Source organism: Rhinopithecus bieti, unplaced genomic scaffold (genome assembly GCF_001698545.2).
Source record: "Rhinopithecus bieti isolate Rb0 unplaced genomic scaffold, ASM169854v2 scaffold_2554, whole genome shotgun sequence".
In the NCBI taxonomy this organism is placed as follows: Eukaryota; Metazoa; Chordata; class Mammalia; order Primates; family Cercopithecidae; genus Rhinopithecus; species Rhinopithecus bieti.
Window position 1 is genome coordinate 275,383 of NW_016804196.1, and position 24,351 is coordinate 299,733.

Here is a 24,351-nt window from a genome sequence, read left to right on the forward strand (position 1 = left end):
ACATATATTATAAATAAAAAATGCATACATTATATATTATATATGAAATACATATATAATATACACATATAATATATAATACAGACATATGATATATATACATTTATAATATATGTGTATATATGTATAAAAATTTTTTTTTCTGAGGTAGGGTCTTGCTCTGTTGCCCAAGATGGAGTGCAGTGGCACAGTCATAGCTCACTGTGGCCTTGACCTTGGGGGCTCAAGCGATCCTCTCACTTCAGCCTCCCAAGTGCTGGGACTACAGGTGTTCACCACCATGCCCCCCTAATTTTTATATTTTTTGTAGAGACAGGTTTTTGCCATAGAAATTCTGCATTTGTATTGTGCTTGTATCTGAACTCTAAACAGAGTATACATGTTTAGAAATTTTTGCCCAGGCTGGTATCGAAGTCCTGAGCTCTAGTGATCCTCCCGCCTCGGCCTCCCAAGGTGTTGGGATTATAGGCATGGGCCACTTCGCCCAGCTCAATAAATATTTTCTTCTTCAAGCCCCAGTCCAAAACTCAGGCTACTCCAACAGGTATCTCAAATATGACACTTTTTCTTCTCATATCAGCACTATTGTCAGTTCAGTCTCTGAAGATGAAATGTCTTGAGATCACTGCTCTCCATACATAAAAGCAGTAAGAGTAGACTTCTTCAAACTTGTATTTTAACAACATGGCTCTGCTTTTTACCTTAAATTAATGATGACTGTCACCTGTTTTCCATAGTATTATTTGTTAACCAAAGCTACCAAGTATCGTAAGTTTGTCTAAGGCAGCATGACAGGGTACATAGGGAAAAAATTAGATTTATTTTATAATTAAAAAGAGGGGGCATAAAACTAGAGCATGTTCCTGAAGCAGGTCATGTTTCAAAAAGATGGTCAGGGATGATGGATTTCTCCAGCAGTATGCAGCATTTTTTTTAAAACAAGAACTACCTTTTTTTTTTTTTTAAAGATTAACAAAGAAAAAAAAACAGGAAGTAAAGAACAACAACAATCCGCATTGCTGTACCCAGCACAGGAGAAATGATCTGATGTGTAGATATAATTTCAGTCATTTGAGGATTAAGAAACTTTAAAAGGGTCTGGGTGTGGTGGCTTGTTTCTGTAATCCCAGCACTTTGGGAGGCCAAGGTGGGCAGATCACTTAAGGTCAGGAGTTTGAGACCAGCCTGGCCAATGTGGTGAAACCCTGTCTCTACTAAAAATAAAAAAATTAGCTGGGCGTGGTGGCGGGCACCTGTAGTCCCAGCTACTCGGGAGGCTGACGCAGGAGAATGGCGTGAACCCAGGAGGTGGGGCTTGCAGTGAGCCGAGATCATGCCACTGAACTCCAGGCCAGGCAACAGAGCAGACTCTATCTCACAAAAAAAAAAAAAAAAAGAAACTTTAAAAGGATAATTTGGAGTAGTTGTATTTGGACTCTTAAACACAGTATATATGTTTAGAAATTGTGGATTCTCGGATGATATTCGATTAGTAAAAACATGTTTTTATCATTGGTGATTGTACTGGGTTGGACAGTGCCTCCCCAAGTTCATGTCTCCCTGGAACCTCAGAACATGACCTTATTTGGAAATAAGGGTGTTTGCATGTGTGATCAAGTTAAGATGAGATCATACTGTATTAGGTTGCACCCTAAATCCAATGACTGGTGTTTTATTTTTTATTTTTAATTTATTTTTTGGACACAGGGTCTCACTCTGTCACCCAGGCTGGAGTGCAGTGGCGCAATCTCAGCTCACTGAAGCCTTGACCTCCCAGACTCAGGTGATCCTCCTACTTCAGCTTCCTGAGTAGCCAGGACTACAGGTGTGCACCACTATACCTGGATAATTTTTAAATTTTATGTAGAGATGGGGTCTCCCCATGTTGTCCAGGCTGGGACTGGTGTTTTTAAAAAGCTGTACAAGGACACAGAGACACACAGGGAGAATACCGCACGACAATGGAGGTAGAAATTGGAGTGAAGAGTGTAGAACCAGGAAGTGCCGGCAGCCACCAGAAGCTAGAAGAGGCAAAAGGAGTTTCTTCCCAAGCACCTTCAGCAAGGACATGGTCCTTCTATACCTCAATTTCAGACTTCTGGCCTCCAGAATTGTGAGATAACAAATTTTTCTTGGTACAGGCAGGTTTGTGGTACTTTGTGGTAGCAGCCTAGGAAACCAACATACTTAGGTGGGGTAAAATATGGAGGTAGATGGTTGTGATAGCTGACATTTTTTCTCAATGTTATGATGGACTGCCTGTGGTATAGCCTGAATGAACCAGATGCTTCCTGTTGGAAGAGTGACATTCGCAGGTTCTTTGGTTCAGAGTTTACTAAAATGTAGCCAATAGACTTCCCTTCAGATGGAGAAATGATTTTCTATTTTATATACAAACGGGTTTGGTGTGCTTCATGGTATCTTTAACTTCACTAAATAAAATGCTGCACAGAGACGTCCTACACTGCAGTCCCTGAAGATATTATTTTTTGTAATTTGTTTTTGCATTTTTCTTCATCCCCAAGGCCAGTCTCATAGATGTGTAATATTTAATTTTACTTTTAGCTAATAGTTACAAATATTACATTTCTTTGTCATTGAATACTTTTGAAATTATTCTGATGCTTATTTACCAAATTTTGTGAGGCTAAAAGCCTTTGTGATTTTTTGGGGGACCATAGACAATATTTTTATATGCTGATAGCTATAATCAAAGCATAGGGGTTGCTTAAATGAACAAGAGTTGATCTATCACAAGTGAAATGGAAACAGACATTTAATACATCATTTTGCTAGTGGTTCTTCCCTATACACTCATCAGCCTCCGTTCACGTTTTTGCTCTAATAAATGTACTATATTGTTTTATAAATTTTCTTCTGAGTGTTAATATAAGAAGGAAGTTATTGCAACCCTCTTTACAGAGAGACCTAATGGAACGAAGGACTTAATCAAACATCACAGTTTTCCTACCACTGGGTAGGTTTTCTAGCTGGATTAACGCCAGCTCTTCCTCCCTTTTTTTTTTCTTGAGACAAAGTCTCACTGTTTCACCCAGACTGGAGTGCAAGCGGTATGATCTTGGCTCAATACAACCTCCGCCTCCCAGGTTCAAGTGATTCTCCTGCCCCAGCCTCCTGAGTAGCTGGGACTACAGGTGTGTGCCTTCATGCCTGGCTAATTTTTGTATTTTTTTTGTTGTAGAGACAGTGTTTTACCATGTTGGCTAGGCTGGCCTTGAACCTCTGATCTCAAGTGATCTGCCTGCCCATTTTGGCCTCCCAAAGTGCTGGGATTACAGGTGTGAACCACCACACCCGACCCTTCCTCCTGTTCTTAGCTCAAATCTCATCCAAAGGAAATTGGCACTCTTAATTTCCTTTTGTATTAAGAATGAGTTTCATGTTCATAAGTACATACTCTGAAGTGGTAAACCAATATTCCCTTTGAAATGGGTCCCCTTTATGTCAACAAAAGGAAATAAAGCAGAATGGCAAGACAAGGCCCTGTACTTACACTGCTCTGCAGCCAAAATGGAAACTAAAGACCATTGGTTTGATCAGTCCATTAACCTACATAATCATAAAAGCAAAGATCCTTGTCCAGCAAAGATCCTTGTCCATTGGTGATATCTACCCTAAAGCACAGTGAAATTTAGTCTAATACCTAATTTAATGTTTTGATTTTCCTATTCTTTAGCCTGATCTTGTAGGCATTGAGTTGGTGCTTTTTTACCCTGGTGAACACAAGATTTGAAAAAGCCTCTGAAAGGCGAGGGAATTGCATAAGCTATGCTACATAGCTAGATGGTCTGAAACTCTGCTCTGCCCATGAGGGAGTGAATACCTGTGGTTGTCACATTCTTGGAAATGCAAATAGCTTCTGTGGAGACACATTAAATATAAATTTCCAAAATTATCAGCCAGCTAACATAGGAACTATGTTAGATTTAAACACCAGGATCTTAGAATTTGTGTACTTTCTTTAATGGCAGCTCCAAATTGTTGTCAATCCAGAAGAAAAAAAGAGTTGAGTTTTGGGAGCTACTCCTGTGTGGTATCTTTATTCTTTTATTTTATTTTGAGACAGAGTCTTGCTCTGTTGCCGAGACTGGAGTACAGTGTCATGATCTCGGCTCACTGCAACCTTCACCTCCCGGGTTCAAGCTCTTCTCCTGGCTCAGCCTCCCGAGTAGCTGGCATTATAGGTGTGTATTATTATGCCCAGCTAATTTTTGTACTTTTAGTTGAGTCAGGGTTTTGCCATGTTGGCCAGGCTAGTATTGAACTCCTGAGCTCAAGTAATGCATCCATCTCAGCCTCCCAAAATGCTGGGATTATAGGTGTGAGCCACAGCGCCTGGCCTGGGGTTAGGTATCTTTAAATATTGGACAACTTACTAGTGATTTTCTTGGAAGGCAGATGGCCTCTTCGATCACCAATTCTATAGGGTCTAGGAAAGAGGACAGGGTGAATAGTTAAATATAGGCATAAAGAAAAAAGTAAGACAAATAGCAGGGGACAGACCTCTGGGTTACAGAACACCACCCAACATTTCACTGCCTCAGCTTCATGTTTTCTCTACCAAGTATCTCATTCCATCTGTTCAGGAAGTTTTCTTCCCTAACCTCCGTAGAAAACAAATTAGTTAGAACTGGAAAGTGGTATTTGTGATTTCAAGATGGTTCTTTGCCATTTTAATCTCTCTTTATCTCAGGTTAGACTTTTGTTTGCAATTGTGATTTTCAAAAAAAGGGTCCTGTCAAACGTTTCAAGTAGAACACAGCAACACACATTTATTTGCATCCCAACTTGTCAACAAAGCGTGGGGACAGGTATGAAGGAAAAATGCCATTGCCTGCCAGTGTTTAACTTCATTGCTGCCCAACTCAGAACTCACCTGACTAAAAACAGTTCTTAACCCCAATGGTTTTCTGTCATTTTAGGATTTTGCTGTGGCACAACATGTTCCTGTGGTCCAAAATTGAGAAGGGAATTGAAGCAAGGGAAACTTTTACTGTTATGAAATATAAATAGTGCTTGCTTTACTGTATGATTTTTATGTTTTCTAATTATATGGGCTCTATACAGTTTCTGTAATCACAATGACAAGAATTATTTCATCTTTCCTTTCTTTGGCCCAGCTTTTTGGGCCACTCTCACTGTGACTAGCAATGTGCATTAAGTGGTTATAGGTGGCCGCCTTCTCACTTTACTTGGTCTTTTCTCTGTACCTGTCTGTGTCCAAGTCTCTTCTTATAAGGACAACAGTCATATTGGATTGGGATTCATTCTAAGGACCTCATTTTAATTCTATCGCCTCTTTAAAAACCTTATCTCCAAATAGACAGTCATATTCTAAGGTATTGGTGGATAGGACTTCGACATGTGAATTTTTTTTGCGGGGGAGAGGGGGACACAATTTAGCCCATAACAGTGGGTATATGGCTTTGACAGCTTTCTTGAGGTTTATCTTATGAACTACACATTTAACCCATTTAAGGTTGACGAGTCTTAGTAATTTTATGCAGCCCTGCTGCCGTCACAGCAGTCCCTTTTTTTTTTTTTTTTTTTGACGGAGTCTCGCTCTGTCGCCTGGGCTGCAGTGGTGCGATCTTGACTGACTGCAACCTTCACCTCCCGTATTCAAGTAATTCTCCTGCCTCAGCCTCCCAAGTAGCCGGGACTACAGGCGTGTGCCACCATGCCCAGCTAATTTTTTGTATTTCGGTAGAGATGGGGTTTCACCATGTTTGCCAGGATGTTCTTGATCTCCTAACCTTGTGATCTGCCTGCCTCAGCCTCCCAAAGTGCTGGGATTACATGCGTGAGTCACCACGCCACACCGCAGCCCCATTTTAGAACTACATGATGTTGTTCTAAGTCTCAAGGAGCACAGTGATGTAATGGGAGTATTGGAATGACAACCCAGTTGTTATATTCTCAAATTACTGACTACAATTTATTTTTTAAGAATTAGTTAAAATGATTGCCTGTTGGTCTATACATTTTCCTAATCAGTTGTACTGATGTTGATGTATTTTGCACTTAGCATCCTGCCTATTTGGGGTTTTTTTTGCCATGGTTTTTCTTACAAGGATGAAAGAGGAGGCCCCAAATAAGCTGCCTAGAAGGGAAAAAGTGGTACAAGTTTTCATATGGAAGATTTCATCTGATTTTGATAGAACGGAAAGGGCGCTGGCCAAGCGCAGAGGCTCACACCTGTAATTCCAGCAATTTGGGAGGCTGAGGCAGGAGGATTGCTTGAGGCCAGGAGTTTGAGACAAAACTGAGCAACATAGGGAGACCCTGTCTCTACAAAAAATAATTAACAAATTAGCTGCGTGTGGTGGTACATGCCTGTAGTCCTAGCTACTCGGGCCAGGAGTTGGGGAGACCTGGGCTTGGTCTGAGATTAGTACTTTCCAAACTAAGCCTCAGTCTTCTCAACCAAATAAGACCCTGCTCAACATGCAGCACTGTTAGGAGCATAACAAAGAATATTACCCAGGGTAAAAATCCTTAAAAGTTTTAAATATAAATATAGGATGGTATTACTTTCTGAAGAAAAAAAAAAATGGGGCCCCGATTAGAAATAATTAAAATAGACTTTTCTGAGTTGTTAACAGTTTACCCAGTTACTTCAAAGAATAATTATTTTGCCAGAACTCTAAACTTTAAATTGGTCTATAATCTAAATATTATTATTATTATTATTATTATTTGAAATGGAGTTTCGCTCTTGTTGCCCAGGCTGTAGTGCAGTGGGACGATCTCGGCTCACCGCAACCTTTGCCTCCCGGGTTCAAGTGATTCTCTGGTCTCAGCCTCCCGAGTAGCTGGGATTACAGGCATGTGCCACCATGCTCAGCTAATTTTGTATTTTTTTTTTTTTTTGAGACAGTGTTTCGCTCTTGTTGCCCAGGCTGGAGTACAATGGCACAGTCTCGGCCCACTGCAACCTCCACCTCCCGTGTTCAAGCTATTCTCCTGCTTCAGCCTCCCGAGTAGCTAGGATTACAGGCATGCACACCATGCTTGGCTAATTTTGTATTTTTAGTAGAGACGGGGTTTCTGCATGTTGGTCAGGCTGGTCTCGAACTCCTGAATCTCAGGCAATCCACCCGCCTCGGCCTCCCAATGTGCTGGGATTACAGGCGTGAGCCACTGCACCTGGCCTATAATCTGATTATTAATGTGCCAAACAACCTAAAGAAATTTGCTGAAAAAGACGCACAGATTAAGGTAAACATTAACAATTACAAAATCATGCTTCAAGTTTATGAACAGCAGTCATATTTCATCATACTTTTAACTGTCTCATTAGATTGCATTTAAATACATTGCGAAAGTTGTTTGCAGTTTGAAGCTTCCTCTGCTTTTGCTCACAAGGATCTGTTCTCAAAGTTATTTATTTGAAAGCAATGAAGGTATGAGAAAGGAAAAGTCACTCCCACCACTCCACTCTACCACACATCCGAATTCAGATCGCCTTGACTTCAGTCCAAATACCCTGGTTATACTTGGTCTTAATTGAAATATGTGCAGTAAGGCAGGTTTATAGCAAATTGAATAAGCAAATTGATTATTACATCAACTTTCCTTTTTTTTTTTTTTTTTTTTTTTGAGAGGCGGAGTCTCGGGGCTCTGTCGCCCAGGCTGGAGTGCTGTGGCCGGATCTCAGCTCACCTGCAAGCTCCGCCGTCCGCAGCGTTCGACGCCATGTCGTCGTCTGCCTCAGGCCTCCCGAGTAGCTGGGCAGCTACAGGGCGCGCGCCATCCCGGCTCGACCGGGCTAGTTTTTAGTATTTTTGTGGACGGGTTTCCGTGATAGCCAGGTGGTCTCGTCTCCGCCGCATCGTGATCCCGCACCGTTTCGGCCTCCCAAAGTGCTGGGATTAGGGCAGGCTTGAGCACCCGCCGGCGCCGGGCCACATCAATTTTTTAAATAATGTTTAAATAAATGTTTAATAATGTTTAATAATGTTTAATAATAAATAATGTTTAAATAAATAATTTAAAGATATTATTAAATAATGTTTCCTCAAAACTCATAATTTTAATTGAGATTTTTTGTCCTTGGAGCAATGTACCAGCATAAAAGGGAGGCCCCTTCTTTGTAATCAAGAGGTTTCTTTTTTTTTTTTTTGAGATGAAGTCACACTCTGTCGCCCAGACTGGAGTGCAATGGTGCCATCTCAACTCGCTGCAACCTCCACCTCCTGGGTTCAAGTGATTCTCCTCCTTTAGCCTCCCAAGTAGCTGGGATTACAGACATCTGCCATCACACCCAGCTAACTTTCGTATTTTTAGTAGAGACGGGGTTTCACCATGTTGGCTAGGCTAGTCTCGAACTCCTGACCCCAGGTGATCCACCCGCCTCGGCCTCCCAAAGTGCTGGGATTACAGGAATGAGCTGCCGCACCTGGCCAAGAGTTTCTTGAGGCAGGGATTTGAACATGAAGAACGGGTGTAAGTATGTTTGACAGCTCTCAGTCAGATATTTCAGGAAATAATGTTACTACCATCTGTGCTCACTCACTTTTTACTTCTTGTACAAGAGTTTACTGAGGGGAGTATATGTGAACCCCCATTTGTGGACTAATTGTGATGATTAATACTGAGTGGCAACTTGATTGGATTGAAAGATGCAAAGTATTGATCCTGGGTGTGTCTGTGAGGGTGTTGCCAAAGGAGATTAACATTTGGGTCAGTGGCCTGGGAGAGGCAGACCCTGGCAGGACCAGCTGCTAGCACAGTTAGAAAAAACCAGGCAGTGTAATCCCAGCTACTTGGGAGGCTGAGTCAGGAGAATGACGTGAACCTGGGAGGCCGAGGTTGCAGTGAGCAGAGATTGTGCCATTGTACTCCAGCCCGGGCGACAGTGTGAAACTCTGTCTCAAAAAAAAAAAAAAAATAAAAGAAAACAAGAAAAAAGAAAAAGAGAAAAGCAGGCAGGAGAAGGTGGAAGAGCAGACTTGCTGAGTCTTCCGACCTTCATCTCTCTCTTGTGCTAGGTGCTTCCTGCCCTTGAACATAAGACTCCAACTTCTTCAGCTTTTGGACACTTGGACTTGTTTGCCAGAGGGTCTTGGGCCTTTGGCCCCAGACTGAAGGCTGCACTGTCAGCTTCCCTACTTTTGAGGTTTTGGGACTCAGATTGATCCACCGCTGGCTTCCTGGCTCCTCAGCTTGCAGACGGCCTATCGTGGAACTTTACCTTGTGATCATGCAAGTCAATTCTCCCTAGTAAGCTCCCTTTCATATATACATATAGCCTGTTAGTTCTGGCCCTCTAGAGAACCCTGACTAATACACTAATGTTCTGTCATTTGCACCTTCCAGTAAAATAAAGTACTGTTTAATTATATTTAGAACTTATGACTGGCAAGTCTTAGATTGAATCACTCAGACCTCTAAAGATCTGATGTGTTCTTAAGAACATTAAGTCTTGCAACTTGTATTACAAAACATCTTTCTAAGTGGATTTGCTCTTTTCAAATGGAAACCATTAGTAGTGCATTGAACCATATGTGGAAATAAATCAAATGGCAGAACATGCTGTTGGTTTCCCCAGGACACTGATTTTAAATATTCTTTACAAATAGGTGTAGCTCAACATGCTTGCTTTTCCTTCATGGAAACTGAAATCTAACCTGGTAATAGATTTCAACGTCTGGACACACACATAACACTTTCAGGAAAGCCACTGAAAACAGCTGCGGCCAAGAAAGTCTTCAGATCTCAAGGCCACAGCTAAGACACAAAGCCAAGGGGAGGAGCCAGCTGCAGGTTCTGCATTAGATGGATCTCACAAGGGAGGGGCAAAGTGTCTCTTTTACTGAACTCCACAGAGTGTATTTTGCTGTCTAGGCAAAGGTAGGAGGGAAGGGGCCCTAGGATTGTTTGAGATGCAATCTGGAGAGGTTGTGAGATTACACTCATTAAAAATAATAACTGGCCAGGTGCGGTGGCTCATGCCTATAATCCCAGTACTTTGGGATACTGAGTTGGATGGATTGCGTGCGCCTAGGAGATCAAGGCTGCAATGAACCATGATCGCATCACTGCACTCCAGCCTGGGTGACAGAGTGAGACCCTGTCTCAATTAAAATAATGATAATGATAATAATAATAATGACCTTAGGTGGAACTTGGAAATGGTACCAAGAAAGCAAGTGTCTTTGAGTATCTAAGGTAACTACAAAATCTGCCCCTGGAACTCCTAGCAAACTGTGAGATTGGTAACATTGATCCAGGCTCAGACTGATGTTTGTTAGTAAAAATCTCTTTTCTCTTTATTCCTTATAATTATTATTATTTTTGAGACAGAGTCTTGCTCTGTCCCTCAGGCTAGAGTGCAGTGGTGTGATCATGGCTCACTGCAGCCTCAACCTCTTGGGCTCAAGCCATCCTCCCACCTCAGCCTCCCGAATAGCTGGGATCACAGGGGCAAGCCACCACACCCAGCTAATTTTTGAAATATTTGTGTAGACAAATAGTGAGACAGGGGTCTCACTATGTTGTTCAGTTTGGTCTCAAACTCCTAAACTCAAGTGATCCTACCACCTTGGCCTCCCAAAGTGCTGGGATTACAGGTGTGAGCCACCATGCCAGACCTCCTTATGTTCTTTTAAAACAGGAGTGAATAAAGCCCTGACATGTTCCCAAGCCTAAATTTCCCTCATTATTGATTCTTTTGTTTGAAATGTTTCAAAGATAGTCATCTCTCTAAATTATTTCCTGATTACTCAGACGTGGTAAGTCATAAAGTCACCTACTTCTTCTAAAGAGATTTGGAGAAGTGTTAAGCAATCAGTTTAAATCCCAAGCAGTGCAACATGAGCTGCTGGATTTGCTAATGATCACTCTAAATAGTGTTTCTTGTAAGCATTGGCAATGAACATGAGAACTCACTTTATTCATTTTCTCTGATTACAGAGAAGATGAAATTTCACAGAAGTGCACTGTAAGAAGCTGCCCATGTTTCTCCTGTGTTCAGATAGTTTCCACTACTCCATTGTCATTCTTAGGGAATCAACCCTTCCCTTGGTAGATGGAAGATAGTTTCTGTTTAGCGGAAGACTGGGCCCATCTTTCCCTTAAGGGATGACAATCTTTATACCATTGCCGCTGGTGAAGGCTTCCAGGACATCTCCGTGGATGGAATAAGCCATTGCAGAAGGAAGGACATTCTCCTCAGAGAATGGCCTTTGAGGAAGATCCATGGGGAAGAGGGAAAAGGTAAGAAAATGCATATCTACTAATAACCTTCAGTGAAACCAACAGGGTAAACTACAAATCAATTTGAAAGGAATACATTAAAGACTAAATGTTCCAAATTAAATTGGTGCTCAGTTTGTGCACGTAAAAAACTTGTGTGCTAAAGCAGGGAACAGATTTCTAAATATTTCTCACCAATACCAACGTGTACTTGCGTTTTTACTCAGTAAATGTTCATTATTGTCAAATGTATCCCCAGGATCCTTTTAATTTTAGAGATATAAAATGAATAAGTCATGGTCTTTGCTAAGATGAGAATACAAATTAGTAAAGGATATTTTAGTAATTTCTTTTTTTTTTTTTTTGAAATGGAGTCTCACTCTGTCGCCAGGCTGGAGTGCAGTGGTGCAATCTCAGCTCACTGCAACCTCGGCCTCCCAGGTTCAAGTGATTCTTCTGCCTCAGCCACCTGAGTAGCTGGGACAACAGGCACGCACCACCACGCTCAGCTAATTTTTTGTATTTTTAGTGGAGATGGGGTTTCACCAAGCTGGCCAGGATGGTCTTGATCTCTTGACATCGTGATCCACCTGCCTCGGCCTCCAAAATGCTGGGATTATAGACGTGAACCACTGTGCCTAGCAGTAATTGTTAAAAAACTGTTGTTTTGGAAATGTGCCAATGTAGAACAAACACAAATTATATATATGAATTAGATCTAAGGCTTTTAGTGCCCTTATAGTGAAACATTTAATACAAATTTCTCTCTTTTTCTTTCTGTACAAATTAATATTAATTTGTTAATCTATAATACTCTGATATCAACTGTGTAACAAGATGAGCTCATCTTTATCAATGAAAACATGATATAGTTTTCCATTTTGTAGTAGCTGACAAAAATGACTAACCTTTAAAGGGTTTATGATGACTCACTGATTTGAGCTGGGTGTATACCAATGAGCGCTTGACTAAACATTAAGGCAGTTTGAAAAGAAACTTGCCGAAAGACTTAACGTCTTTTGCAATAACTGGTTTACACTTGGTATCTCTACTTTATGCTATAATGGATATCATATCTGAATCTCCTTTGTAAATAGTTACTTGTTCAAGTAAAAGAGAAATGGAAAAAATTACTTGGCCAGGCGTGGTGGCTCATGCCTGTAATCCCAGCACTTGGAAGGCCAAGGCAGGTGAATCACTTGAGGTCAGGAGTTCAAGACCAGCCTGGCCAATACGATGAAACCCCATCTCTACTACAAATACAAAAAGAAGTTGGGCATGGTAGCATGCGCCTGTAATCCCAGGGACTTGGAAGGCTGAAGCCCGATAACCGCTTGAACCCAGGAGACAGAGGTTGCAGTGAGCCAAGATCGTGTGCCACTACATTCCAGCCTGGGCAAGAGATTCATTCAGACTCTGTCCCCCCGCCCCCCACCCAAAAAAAGCCTGGGCGCAGTGGCTCACACTTGTAATCCCAGCACTTGGGGATGCTCAGGCAGGTGGATCACCTGAGGTCAGGAGTTCAGGAGTTCAGGAGTTCGAGAACAGCCTGGCCAACATGGTAAAACCCTGTCTCTACTAAAAATACAAAAATTATCCAGGTGTGGTGGCATGTGCCTGTAGTTCTACCTACTCGCGAGACTGAAGCAGGAGAATCGCTTGAACCTGGGAGGCAGAGGTTGCAGTGAGCTAAGATCATGCCATTGAACTCCTGGCATGAGTTCAAAAAAAAAAAAAAAAAAAAAAAAAAAAAAAAAAAAAAAAAAAAAAAGAAAAGAAAGAAAAGAAAAAAGAAAAAGAAAAAAAATTACTCATTCTTTTACTAACGACAAGGAAGTTTATGAACATAAATCATTTGGTGGCACCAACAATGACAGACTTCAACTTTTGACATCAATCTTGAATGTTCAGGTTGGGCTAAGGTGCTGCAGAAACACCATGGGAGCACCAAACCCCCTACTTAACAAACTCAGGGTGGTATTTGCATGATGAGTTTAATATTCCACTCTTCAGATATAGAAATAGAGCCACAGAGAAGTGGAAGCGATCATGAATGTTTTAGACTGAAGACAAGCTCAGAGAAATGATTACAATTCTTGAGAATTAACATCCTGTTCTGGCCCCTAGGTCTGGTTTTCCCCTAAATTAGGTCATAGAACATCATTTTGGCAGAAGAAAAATTCGATTCTTTAGTTTTAAAGCTTGACCCCTACCCCCAAAATGCACACAAGTGAGATTCTACAACATCAAAATACCATGTGTCAAAGGAAAACGTGTTTAAAATTTTCTCCAGATATTATTATTAAATTATTGAATTTAAGGTACAGTAGAATAACTAGATGTAGAACTAAAACATATAGTATTTAAAAGTAAAATTTAATTTTTGTTACTTCATATTCCAGCCAAAAAGGCTCTTAATAGTAATTTACAGTATATCATAAAAGACTGTGTCAAGTATCAAACTGGAATAGTCACTTATTCGAGTCTAAGGAAAACAAAAGAACTTTGATTACTCAGATTGAATCGTGGGATAAAATATTAGCAGCCAGGTCACCTTGATCTCAAGTCATATGAATAGCAGACTAAAGTGATTTGTATTTACTTCCCTTTTCCTCCCCCTGCCTTTTAATGTTCAAGACAGACTTGTTTTCAGAGGCTGAGTAGAGCCTGATGTGTCCAGGGAGTTTTAGACGAGCTCAAGAGGAATTATGAGCCATGAAAAAATCAGAAGGAGGGTCACTTGCCATTCTCATCTCATTTTAATCACATTATTGTTCCAAGGATTAACACCAAATTTTCAAGACTGTTATTCACTTATTTTAAAAACTATTTTGCAGCTTCTAGGCATAGATGTGGCATCATGCATAGATAAAAACTTATCTATGCAATCCTGCTGAATGAGACCTTCCTGGAGACATGCATTCTTTCCTCTTTTGTGTTACTGTTAGGGCCAATGTGGACAAATTTCCAAAGTGTTCTACAACTATCTTTTTAGACTGTACTCAAATAGGTTAGAAAGACAAAGTTCTTTAATGATGACACTCATTCCCTGCTTTGATAACAGGAAGAAAAGATGTCAAACAAATAACCACATCTCTACTGTAAGCCTACATTTCGTTTAGTGTTTTGAGAAACATAGCATATGCAATTCAGAGTAAAGGTATTTATTGTGACACTTAGTCATAGACAGCTTACCCTGGCAATTTCTGCTGTGTAAAAAAGTGCATTCAGCTTTTAACCCATGGTATTCTGATAGCTCTGATTTTGTCTATACTAAAATTAATTCTGCACTTCTTAGGGGTTTGAATGTAACCTCCTACATAAATTTCTTGGTGTCCAGAGATACCAAGCCATAGAAAGAGAGACAGTCCTATTCTTTTAAATTTTGAATTTTAAAATTTATTTTGTAATTTTGTGGATACATAGTAGATGTATATATTTATGGGATAAACGAGATGTTTTGATACCAGCATGCAATGTGAAATAGCACATCATGTAGAACGGGGTAATCATCCCCTTCTCAAGCATTTATGCTTTGAGTTATAAACAAGCCAATTACATGAAGTTATTTTATTTATTATCACTATTATTATTATTTGAGACAGGTCTCACTCTGTTGCCCAAGCTGGAGTGCTGTGGCGCAATCAAGGCTCACTCCAGCCTTGACCTCCCTGGGCTCAGGTGATCCTCCCACCTCAGCCTCCTGAGTAGCTGGGACTACAGGTGCATGCCACCATGCCAGGCTATTTCTTTTGTATTTGTTGTAGAGACGAGGTTTTGCCATGTTGCCCAGGCTGGTCTCAAGCTCCTGGGCTTAAGCAGTCCACTTGCCTTAGCCTCTCAAAGTGCTAGGATTACAGGCATGAGCCACTGTGCCTGGCCGTAAGTTATTTAAAAATATACAATTAAGTTACTATTGACTATAGTCACCCTATTGTGCTGTCAAATAATAAAGGTTTTTTCTAAAAGAATAATGGAAACATATAGATGACAAAATATTTTGCCATTTTGTTTTGACTTGGGAGACGCAGCGTGGATGTTGAAATATTGGTGTTTCAGAGACATTTAAATGGCTTATGGGATCACAGGGCAGAATCTTTTATCCCAAATTTTTACATATTCAAGTTGTGTTTTTCTATTCAAATATTTAATTTTTACTATATTGAGATATTAAAAAATATAGAAAAGGATTACATTCATTTACTTCATAAATATCTATTGAGAGTTTACTACATGTCAGCAACTGATCTCCATGTTTGGGATACATCAGAGAAACATGTAGACAAAAATCCCTGGATTTCTGGAAAATATACCCTAGCAGAGTAGGCAGGTGATAAAGAACAATGGCAGAGATAGTCTTGACTAGATGACAGGCCACAGTACCTAGTGCTCAAGCACTGGGAATTAGATGTAGATGGTCCCATACGCTAATGGGCAGGAAGGCAGAATATGTGGGTATAGACACCAGTGGGCGGTGGATGTGGTGGGGGAGGCTCAGGACCCCCGGTGGCATCATTGCTCTCTGGGAAATAAGAAGCAAGGTCTTAAGCAGAAAGCAAAGATAGCAGAGGAAGTGGTGGATATTTGATGAAAGAAGATGAAGGTGTGAAAAATTTATTTGTTTAGCATAGAAAATGACATAACAGATACTTATAAACAACCCTAAGTTTAAACGGATAACATTTTGCTATATTTTGTCCAGTTGTTTTTAAATAGTTACAGAGATACTCAAAGTAACTCTCTGTTGATCATTTACCTTTCCATCTTCTCAAAAGTAACCACTCTCTCAAAACTGGTGTATTTGATACTTATGCATGATGTTCAAATTAAGATTGTTTAAGTTGGATTTGGAGCTGCTTACTTCTCTGAGAAACTGAATTCAATAGACTTCCTCCTACCCAGTGCATTTTATTGCCCTGCTTTTTAAACTTGTGGTAAAATAGACATAACATAATATTTGTACTTGTATTATTTATTTTTTATTGTAAATTGAATATTCTTAATTGTATATATTTATGGGAGATGAAGTGATGTTATAACTTATGAATGCAATGTGGAATAATTAAATGAAGCTAGTTAACATATCCACCACCTCAACAACTTAACTTTTTTTGTGGTGAGAGCATTTGAAATTTAGCAATTTTGAAATGTGCAATATTCTGTTACTAACAGTATTTACCACATTGTGCAATAGAACTAAAAAAAAAAAAAATCTCACACCATGTTTCTCTTCTGAGATTTTGTACCCTTTGACCATCATCTCCCAACCCACTTCACCTTCAGCCTCTGTAGCCACCGTTCCACTCTCTGCTTCTATGGGTTCAATTGTTTTAGATTCCACATGTAAGCGAGAACATATGGTATTTGTTTTTCTGTGCCTGGCTTATTTCACTTAGCATAATGTTCTCCAGTTCCATCCATGTTGTTATCAATGACAGAATTTCCTCCTTTATTAAGGCTGAATAAAATTTCATTGTGCATGTGCACCACATTTTAAAATCCATTTATCTGTTGATTCATGGACATTTTAGTTGATTCCATATCTTGGTTATTGTCAACACAGCTTCAGTGAACTTGGGCCTACAGACATCTCTTGGACAAACTGATTATAACCCTTTTGGGCGAATATCCAGAAGTTGGATCGCTGGAACAATATTTGTCATTTTAACCATTTGTAAGTACAATTCAGTGGCCTTATGTACATTCGTAATCTGTGTAACTATCACTGCTGTCTGTATCCAGGACATTTTAGTTATCCCTAACTCCCTAACATAAACTCTGTAGCCACTAAACAATAACTCTTCTTTCCCCACCTTCCCCTAAGCCCTACATAGTCTCTATTTTACTTTCTGTCTCTATAAATTTGCTTATCATAGGTACATCATGAAAATGGCATCATGAAATATTTGTCCTTCTGTCCTGGCTTATTTCACTTAGCATAATATTTTCAATGTTCTAGCATGTTGTAGTATATGTCAAAATTTCATTACTTTGTATGGGTGAATAATATTTATAGCAGGCTGTTAGTATCATAAAAATTTACTACAACCATCATAGTCTAGTACAGGGGTGCTAAGGACTGCAAAATCCTACCGATGGCTTCTATTTTCCTTGTCAGTATTTCCTATTGTCTTTAGTGCAAAACTGCTCTTCATAAATCCTTTTTGAGCTCTTTCACTGATATCACCTCGAAGCCATACTGAATGTTATATGGTAAGGCAGGATCTTGTTCACTAACAAGATATGAAGACCTTGGAAGGCTGCCAGGCTCCCAGCTCTGAGGCCCTGCTTGCTGCAAATTATCTCTGCTGGGCTGAGCAGGGCAGGTGCAGAGGAAAAGGGCAACTGTAGATCAACAGCAGCTGCTGCTTGCTGACCGGAAATAGGGCTGGCACAAGTAGGGGGTCAAGAAGAAACATCTTGGGTAATGGTTTCCATAGTTTCCCTCCTTGGGAGGAAATATATGGCAGAGTCACAAAAACAGAGACCATGAATTACAGGAATTGTACTTTGCATAGCTTTGCATTCTGCAGCTTAAAAACATGACTTTTGAAGTTTGAATGACTTAGATTTGGCAATTCTGAAGGTTAAAGGCATTTGGTCATTTTCATCTCAAATATCATGTTTTAGAAGAGATACTATCTAATTTCTCAAATATTGTTTCTCTAAAGAACTAATGCCTGAAAAATATTTTCTGAGAATTCTTACAATGAGCGGCTTTCTTTTCTTCTCTTTCTTTCTTTCTCTCTCTCATCTCTCGATCTTTCTTTTTTCTTCTTTCTTCTCTTTCTTTCTCTTTCTTTCTTCCTTCTTCCTTCCTTCCTTCCTTCTTCTTCCTTCCTTCCTTCCTTCCTTACCTTCTCTCCCTCTTTCTCTCTCTCTTTCTTTTTCTTTCTCCTCTCTTTCTTTCTCTCTCTTTCCTCCTCCCTCATCCTCCCTCGCACTCCCTCCCCCTCCCTTCCTTCCTTCTTCCTTCCTTCCCTTCCTTTCCTTCCTTCCTTCCTTCCTTCCTTCCTTCCAACAGAGTTTCTCTCTGTCACCCAGGCTGGAGTGCAGTTGTGCAATCTCTCAGCTCACTGCAACCTCCACCTCCCAGGTTCAAGTGATTCTCCTGCCTCAGCCTCCTGAGTAGCTGGGATTGCAGGCATGCACCACCATGCCTGGCAAATTTTATGTTTTTAGTAGAGATGAGGTTTCACTATGTTGGCCAGGCTGGTCTCAAACTCCTGACCTCAAGTGATCCGCCAGCCTCAGCCTCCTGAAGTGCTGGGATTACAGGCATGAGCCACTGCCCCTGGCTGAGCAGTATTTTTTTTAAATGAGAAAGTGTTAATTTAAAAACTCACTTTTGTTCTTGTTAAAATGTAAAGTTTCTTATACTTTCTATATCAGTGTCTGTCCTAATTTTTCTGTAGATTACTAATACCAACAACAGTAGGAAACATTTTTTGAAGGCTTAGTATAATGCCAGTGTCCAAAGTAGACATTTTATATAATCCTTACTTAATATTTGTAACTATAAGATAATGTAGAAGTTATAATATTCATTATTCTCATCTTTGAAATGAGGAAACTGAGGCTTAGAATAGGTGATAAAAGACATAGCAAAACCATGAGTCAAGGCAAGCTTGACCAAATGTCAGTGACGTTCTTCTTAGTCACTGTATGCATCAGGTTATCAGATGAGGTTCAAGAATGAAGGGTACCTTGAAACTGTCTGATTAAGCCCCCTTTTTTCAAATATGGACAGTGAGGCCCCGCGTGGTCTCAGCCCTCTTCCACACTTGTTGAGTCGGTTAGTTGCAGGGTGGGAGCCAGGAGGGGTCTCCCAACACCAGAAAACCCTTGTGCTTTCATACAAGAGTGCTTGTATTTTCTTGTAACTGCTTTATATGCAATGGTTTCAAAAAGACAACTCTTGTAAATACTAAAACACAAAACAATATGTTGAAGAAGAGTGATTTGGGATGTGGTATCTTCATGACTTACCTACAAAGTGAAAAATGGGCTTGTTAGTGTTTGCTCACTTCACAACCACATTCAGTGAGAAGAATTTTTTTCTTCATTAATTACATTCTCTATTTATATCCTATAGCATTTGTATACTATGCATTTTCAGAAATGGCTAGAAATTCCTTTTGAAACAAAACTAAGAGGTAAAATTAAAAATACGTATTTCTGCTAAATATGGCCTTCATAAAAGATTCATAAGCATTGTTTATTTCTGACGCTGATGCCCTCCATCTCCGTATGCCAAGGTAACTTCGCGTAACCTCACATAACACTTCTACTCCCTTGTCCTGTCCCATCTGAAGCCCAGCTCTTTAAGAATATTTCCTGTTTGCCTATTCGCTAGCTTAGCCCCACCTGGCTATTGTCTCTGCTTGGAAGGTTTGAGGAAAATTCTGACTATTTTTATCTTTCACTCATATCACTTCTAAATGCATCTTCTTGTAAATATATCTTTTAAATATTTTGGAAGCCATCTCTGGTTTTCTTAAATTTTCTCTTATGCTAATTTTGTTCAGTTCTTCTTTATTTCTCTGACAATAACAATAGATTATTTTTATTTTAAATTGTTCAGCTCAGTAGTTTACAATTTAAAGTTGTACGATCCAGTAGTTTTAGTAGATTACAGAGTTGTGACCACTGTCCCTGCTATTGAATTCCAGAACATTTTCATCACCCAGAAAGAAACCTCATACCTGCTACTGGTTACTCTCCAGTCCTTTTTTCCCCTATCCCCTGGCAACTGCAAATCTACTTTCTGTGTCTACAGATTTGCCTATTCTAGGCATTCTGTATAAACGTCATCATATGATATGTAGCCTTCTGTGACTAGTTTCTTTCACTTAGCATCAGGTTTCTCGGGTTCCTTCATGTCGTGATAAGACTTTATTTTATGACCGAATAGTATTCCATTGTATGGATATACCACATTTGTTTATTCATTCTTCAGTTGATGGACAGTTGGGACTGGTTTCTTTGTTAATAAACTCTCCTGCCTCCTTGATATCCTCACTCCAATGCATAATCTGCTACATGTCCAGAATTATCTTCTCAAAGAGTTCTGATCACAGCACCCTGTATATGAAAACCTGTGAAGGTTTCCCAATGGCTCACCCACAGAATGAAGCCTTGTTCCCAGCCCCCCACTTTAGTCTCATTGCCTATTCTTTCCAGATGCCCCATGTGGATGAACTCTTATGCCACGCACCTTCCTTGCTTGGGGCCTCCGCCCTGACTAGAATACTCTTTGCTCGCTCCAAGTGGTGAATTCCTCTGGCCTTCCCTGGGAAGCCTTTCCCAAGGCCTGCTGGGAGAAGGCATGATGCCTCTGCACTTTCTACATTTCCCTTAATGGAAATATTTACAATTCTGTGTGGTAATTATTTACCCTTTAATTGTCACTCTACAAAGAATGTGAGCCCTTTGAGGAAAATGCATGCTTCTTATTTATCTTCTGTCTCTCCATGCCTTTTCTGTGACCAGCTCAAAGCAGTTGTGTAATCAGTGATGATTTAATTAATGTGCATACCTGTGCTTCACCTTGACTTTGAAATGTTTATGGAACCATTTAATGTTTCTGGCACTCAGTCTCTTTACTGGGAAAATGAAGCCAGCTACTTTGAGCCAGGTGCTTGCGTGGCCCCAGGACAGAAAGCAGAAGTGCCTTACCTCATGCTGTGTCTGCTGCTCCACCTTCCAGATGATAACATGTTTTTGCATACTTTATCTTCTTTTGACTGCACATTGTCTGTGTGTCTGGCAACTCTTGTTGCCCTCAGTTGAAAACAATTTGAAAGTGAGACCTGGGGAGCTTAAATGACTTGTCTGTTTGAGGTCACACAGGTAGAATAAAATCTGTCCCATTTAAGCCACATTCCTAAGGAAGGAAGGGATCCTAAAGGAAAGAACAGAAACTCTGCACTGGATAATTTAGCTCCTGAGGGGAAATGGTAGTTTTGCACAGGTTGTGTATCTACAAAGGAGGAACTATTTTTTCCCCAAGTTCTTTTTTCTTTTCGGTATAAATGCATGCTGATATAAATATTCTGTGAGAAAGACAATGCAATAGGCCTAGATTGTCATTTTTTTATTTTTAGTTGAGACAGAGTCTCCCTCTGCTTCCCAGGCTGGAGTGCAGTGGCATGATCTCAGCTCACTGCAACCTCCTCCTCTCAGGTTCAAGCCATTCTCCTGCCTCAGTCTCCCACCGAGTAGCTGGGATTACAGGTGTGTGTCACCATGCTCGGCTAATTTTGGTATATAGAGTGTTAAGAGTCCAAATACAAGTATTTCAAATTATCCTTTTAAAGTTTTTGTTTGTTTGTTTGTTTGTTTTTCTGAGACAGAGTCCCACTCTGTAACCCAGGCTGGAGTTAGGTGGCACGATCTTGGCTCACTGCAACCTGCCCCTCCTGGGTTCAAGTGATTCTCCTGCCTCAGCCTCCCAAGTAGCTGGAATTACAGGTGCGTGCCACCACGCCTGGCTTATTTTTGTATTTTTTGTAGAGATGGGGTTTCATCATGTTGGCCGGGCTGGTCTCGAACTCCTGACCTTAAATGATCAGCCCACCTTGGCCTCCCAAAGTGCTGGAATTACAGGCATAAGCCACCAAGCCCAGCAGGATCTGAATTTTCAGTTATTTTACTGTCCTTTCTCCAGAGTGATCAACCCCAAACTTGTGAGCAGAGAGAGGATACAATAACCAGCTTAGGGCTTCTGGGATTACAAGAATCAGGGAAAACAGAACAGGGAGCACAGGAGTCCAAGTCGGGATTGGGGACATCATTTTCAGGGCCCAGTGCAAAATAAAATGTGAGATTCCTTGTTCAGAAAGTCTTAAGAATCTCAAAATCATAACAGTACAGCATTAAACCAAGTAAGGGACTCTTCTAATATGGGCAGAGGGAATCCTTCTTGTACAAGTCACATGCCCATGAAGCTGGCCCTGGTCAGAATTGTCTAGTCATCCTTTGGTATCTGTGGGAGTATGATTCCAGGACCCCTACCCTGGTATCAAAATTTGAGGATGTTCAAGTTCCTGATATAAAATGGCATAGTATTTGCATATAACTTAAACACATCCTCCTGTATACTTTAAATCACCTCTAGATTACTTATAATAACCAATGCAATGTAGGTACCATGTAAGTAGTTGTTATACTCTATTGTTTAAGAAATAATGACAAGGAAAAAAGTCTGTATATATTGATACAGATGCAGCCATCCACTTTTTTTACAAAAATATTTTTGATCTTCAGTTGGTTAAATCCATGGTTGCAGAACCTGCAGATACAGAGGGCCAATGTATATTCAAATACACTTTGTTCTCAGAGTCATGGAGAAAACACCACCAACATCAACATTAAGGAATATGGTCCAAGACAATTTCTCTTAAAATTCTTTTTTTCCCCTATAATCTAGCTTATATAATAATTGTACTTTCTATATTCCAGGCACAGTTATAAGTGTTTTACAAGTTCTGACTCATGTTTTTCTTCTTGAGAACTCTATGAGGTAGATGCTACTATTATAATACCCATTTTACAGTTGAGGAAACTGAGGCATGGGAATTCATGTAAATTGCTCCAAAATCTACAGAACTTAGCCAGTCTGGCTGAGAGGCTGTGCTTTTAATCACTATATACACTGCTTCCCTGAAATAAAAATATGACATATTTACTTTCGTATATGACTCTGTTCCCGACATATTTTTGGAAGATGACCGTTTTGAAGAGTATCTTGTTTTTTAATCCTCAAAGAGAGAGGATTTAATTAATTACAGGTATCTGTAGAGAACTCCATGAATCTTTTAGGTTCCTGCAACCCAACCCGTCTATGTATGATCCTATCTGAATTGTTACATCATCTCACTTTTTAGCTCTCTGATTCAGTCACAACTATTCAAAAACACATCTGAGAAAGAATGAATGTACAAAAATACATCTCTAAAGGAACATCAGTAACTATTACTACCCCCCTCCCTCCCCAGTAACAAAGTAGCTTTCAAGAAAAGCTGATAAGACCTTGAGCAGATAAAGACACAGCCCTTCAGGCAGCTCCTGAGAATACCTCTATACTCACTGCCCAGGGAAACAACTAGCAGTTTTGAATTTGAAGAAAAGGTTAAATTGGATCTTGCACTATAAAAGAGAGTAAACTACAAAATGAATCTTAGAAAGCATTTTATTCAAAGTGTTAAAATAAATACAAAGTTATGGTATGTATGTAACGACTTTATATGGAAACTTCATACATTCATTCCCATTTACCTTTCATGAGATGTTTGATAAATGTATTGTTTCTTTTTCTTTTTTGAGACAGGGTCTCACTTTGTTGCCCAAGCTAGATTGCAGTGGCATAATCACAGCTCACTGCAGTTTCGAACTCCTGGGTTCCAGTGATCCTCCTACCTCAGCCTCCTGAGTAGCTGGGACCACAGGTACATGCCACTGAACCCAGCTAATTAAAATTTTTTTGTAGATATGGGGGGGTCTCACCATGTTGCCCAGGCTGGTCTTGAACTCCTGGGCTCAAGAAATCCTCCTACCTTTTCTTCCCAAAGCATTCTAATTGCAGGTGTGAACCACCATGCCTGGCTTGTTTCTGTATTTTATTTGCCTCTCTGTGCACTTTAGCTTCTGGAATGGAAATTAGGATTGTGAATTTTAACCTCACTGATGAAGACAGCATTTTTTTTCAAGAGATCTGAACTGATCCAAACCAAATGATATAAATGTATGTAAGAATATTTAAAAACCCTCACTATTTAAAGAGAGTTTTTGTTTCCCTAAAACATGTCTACTTCAAAGCTATTTCTTAAAAAAATGCTGAAAGAGTATGGGCGCAGTGGCTCACACCTGTAATCCCAGCACTTTGGGAGGCCGAGGTGGGAGGATCACTTGAGGTCAGGAGTTTGAGACCATCCTGGCCAACACAGTGAAACCCCGTCTCTACTAAAAATACAAAATTAGCTAGGTGTGGTGGCATGCACCTGTAGTCCCAGCTACTTGTGAGGCTGAGGCAGGAGAATCACTTGAACCCTGAAGGCAGAGGTTGCCGTTGAGTCAAGCTTGTGCCTCTGCATTCCAGCCTGGGTGACAGAGTGAGACTCTGTCTCAAAA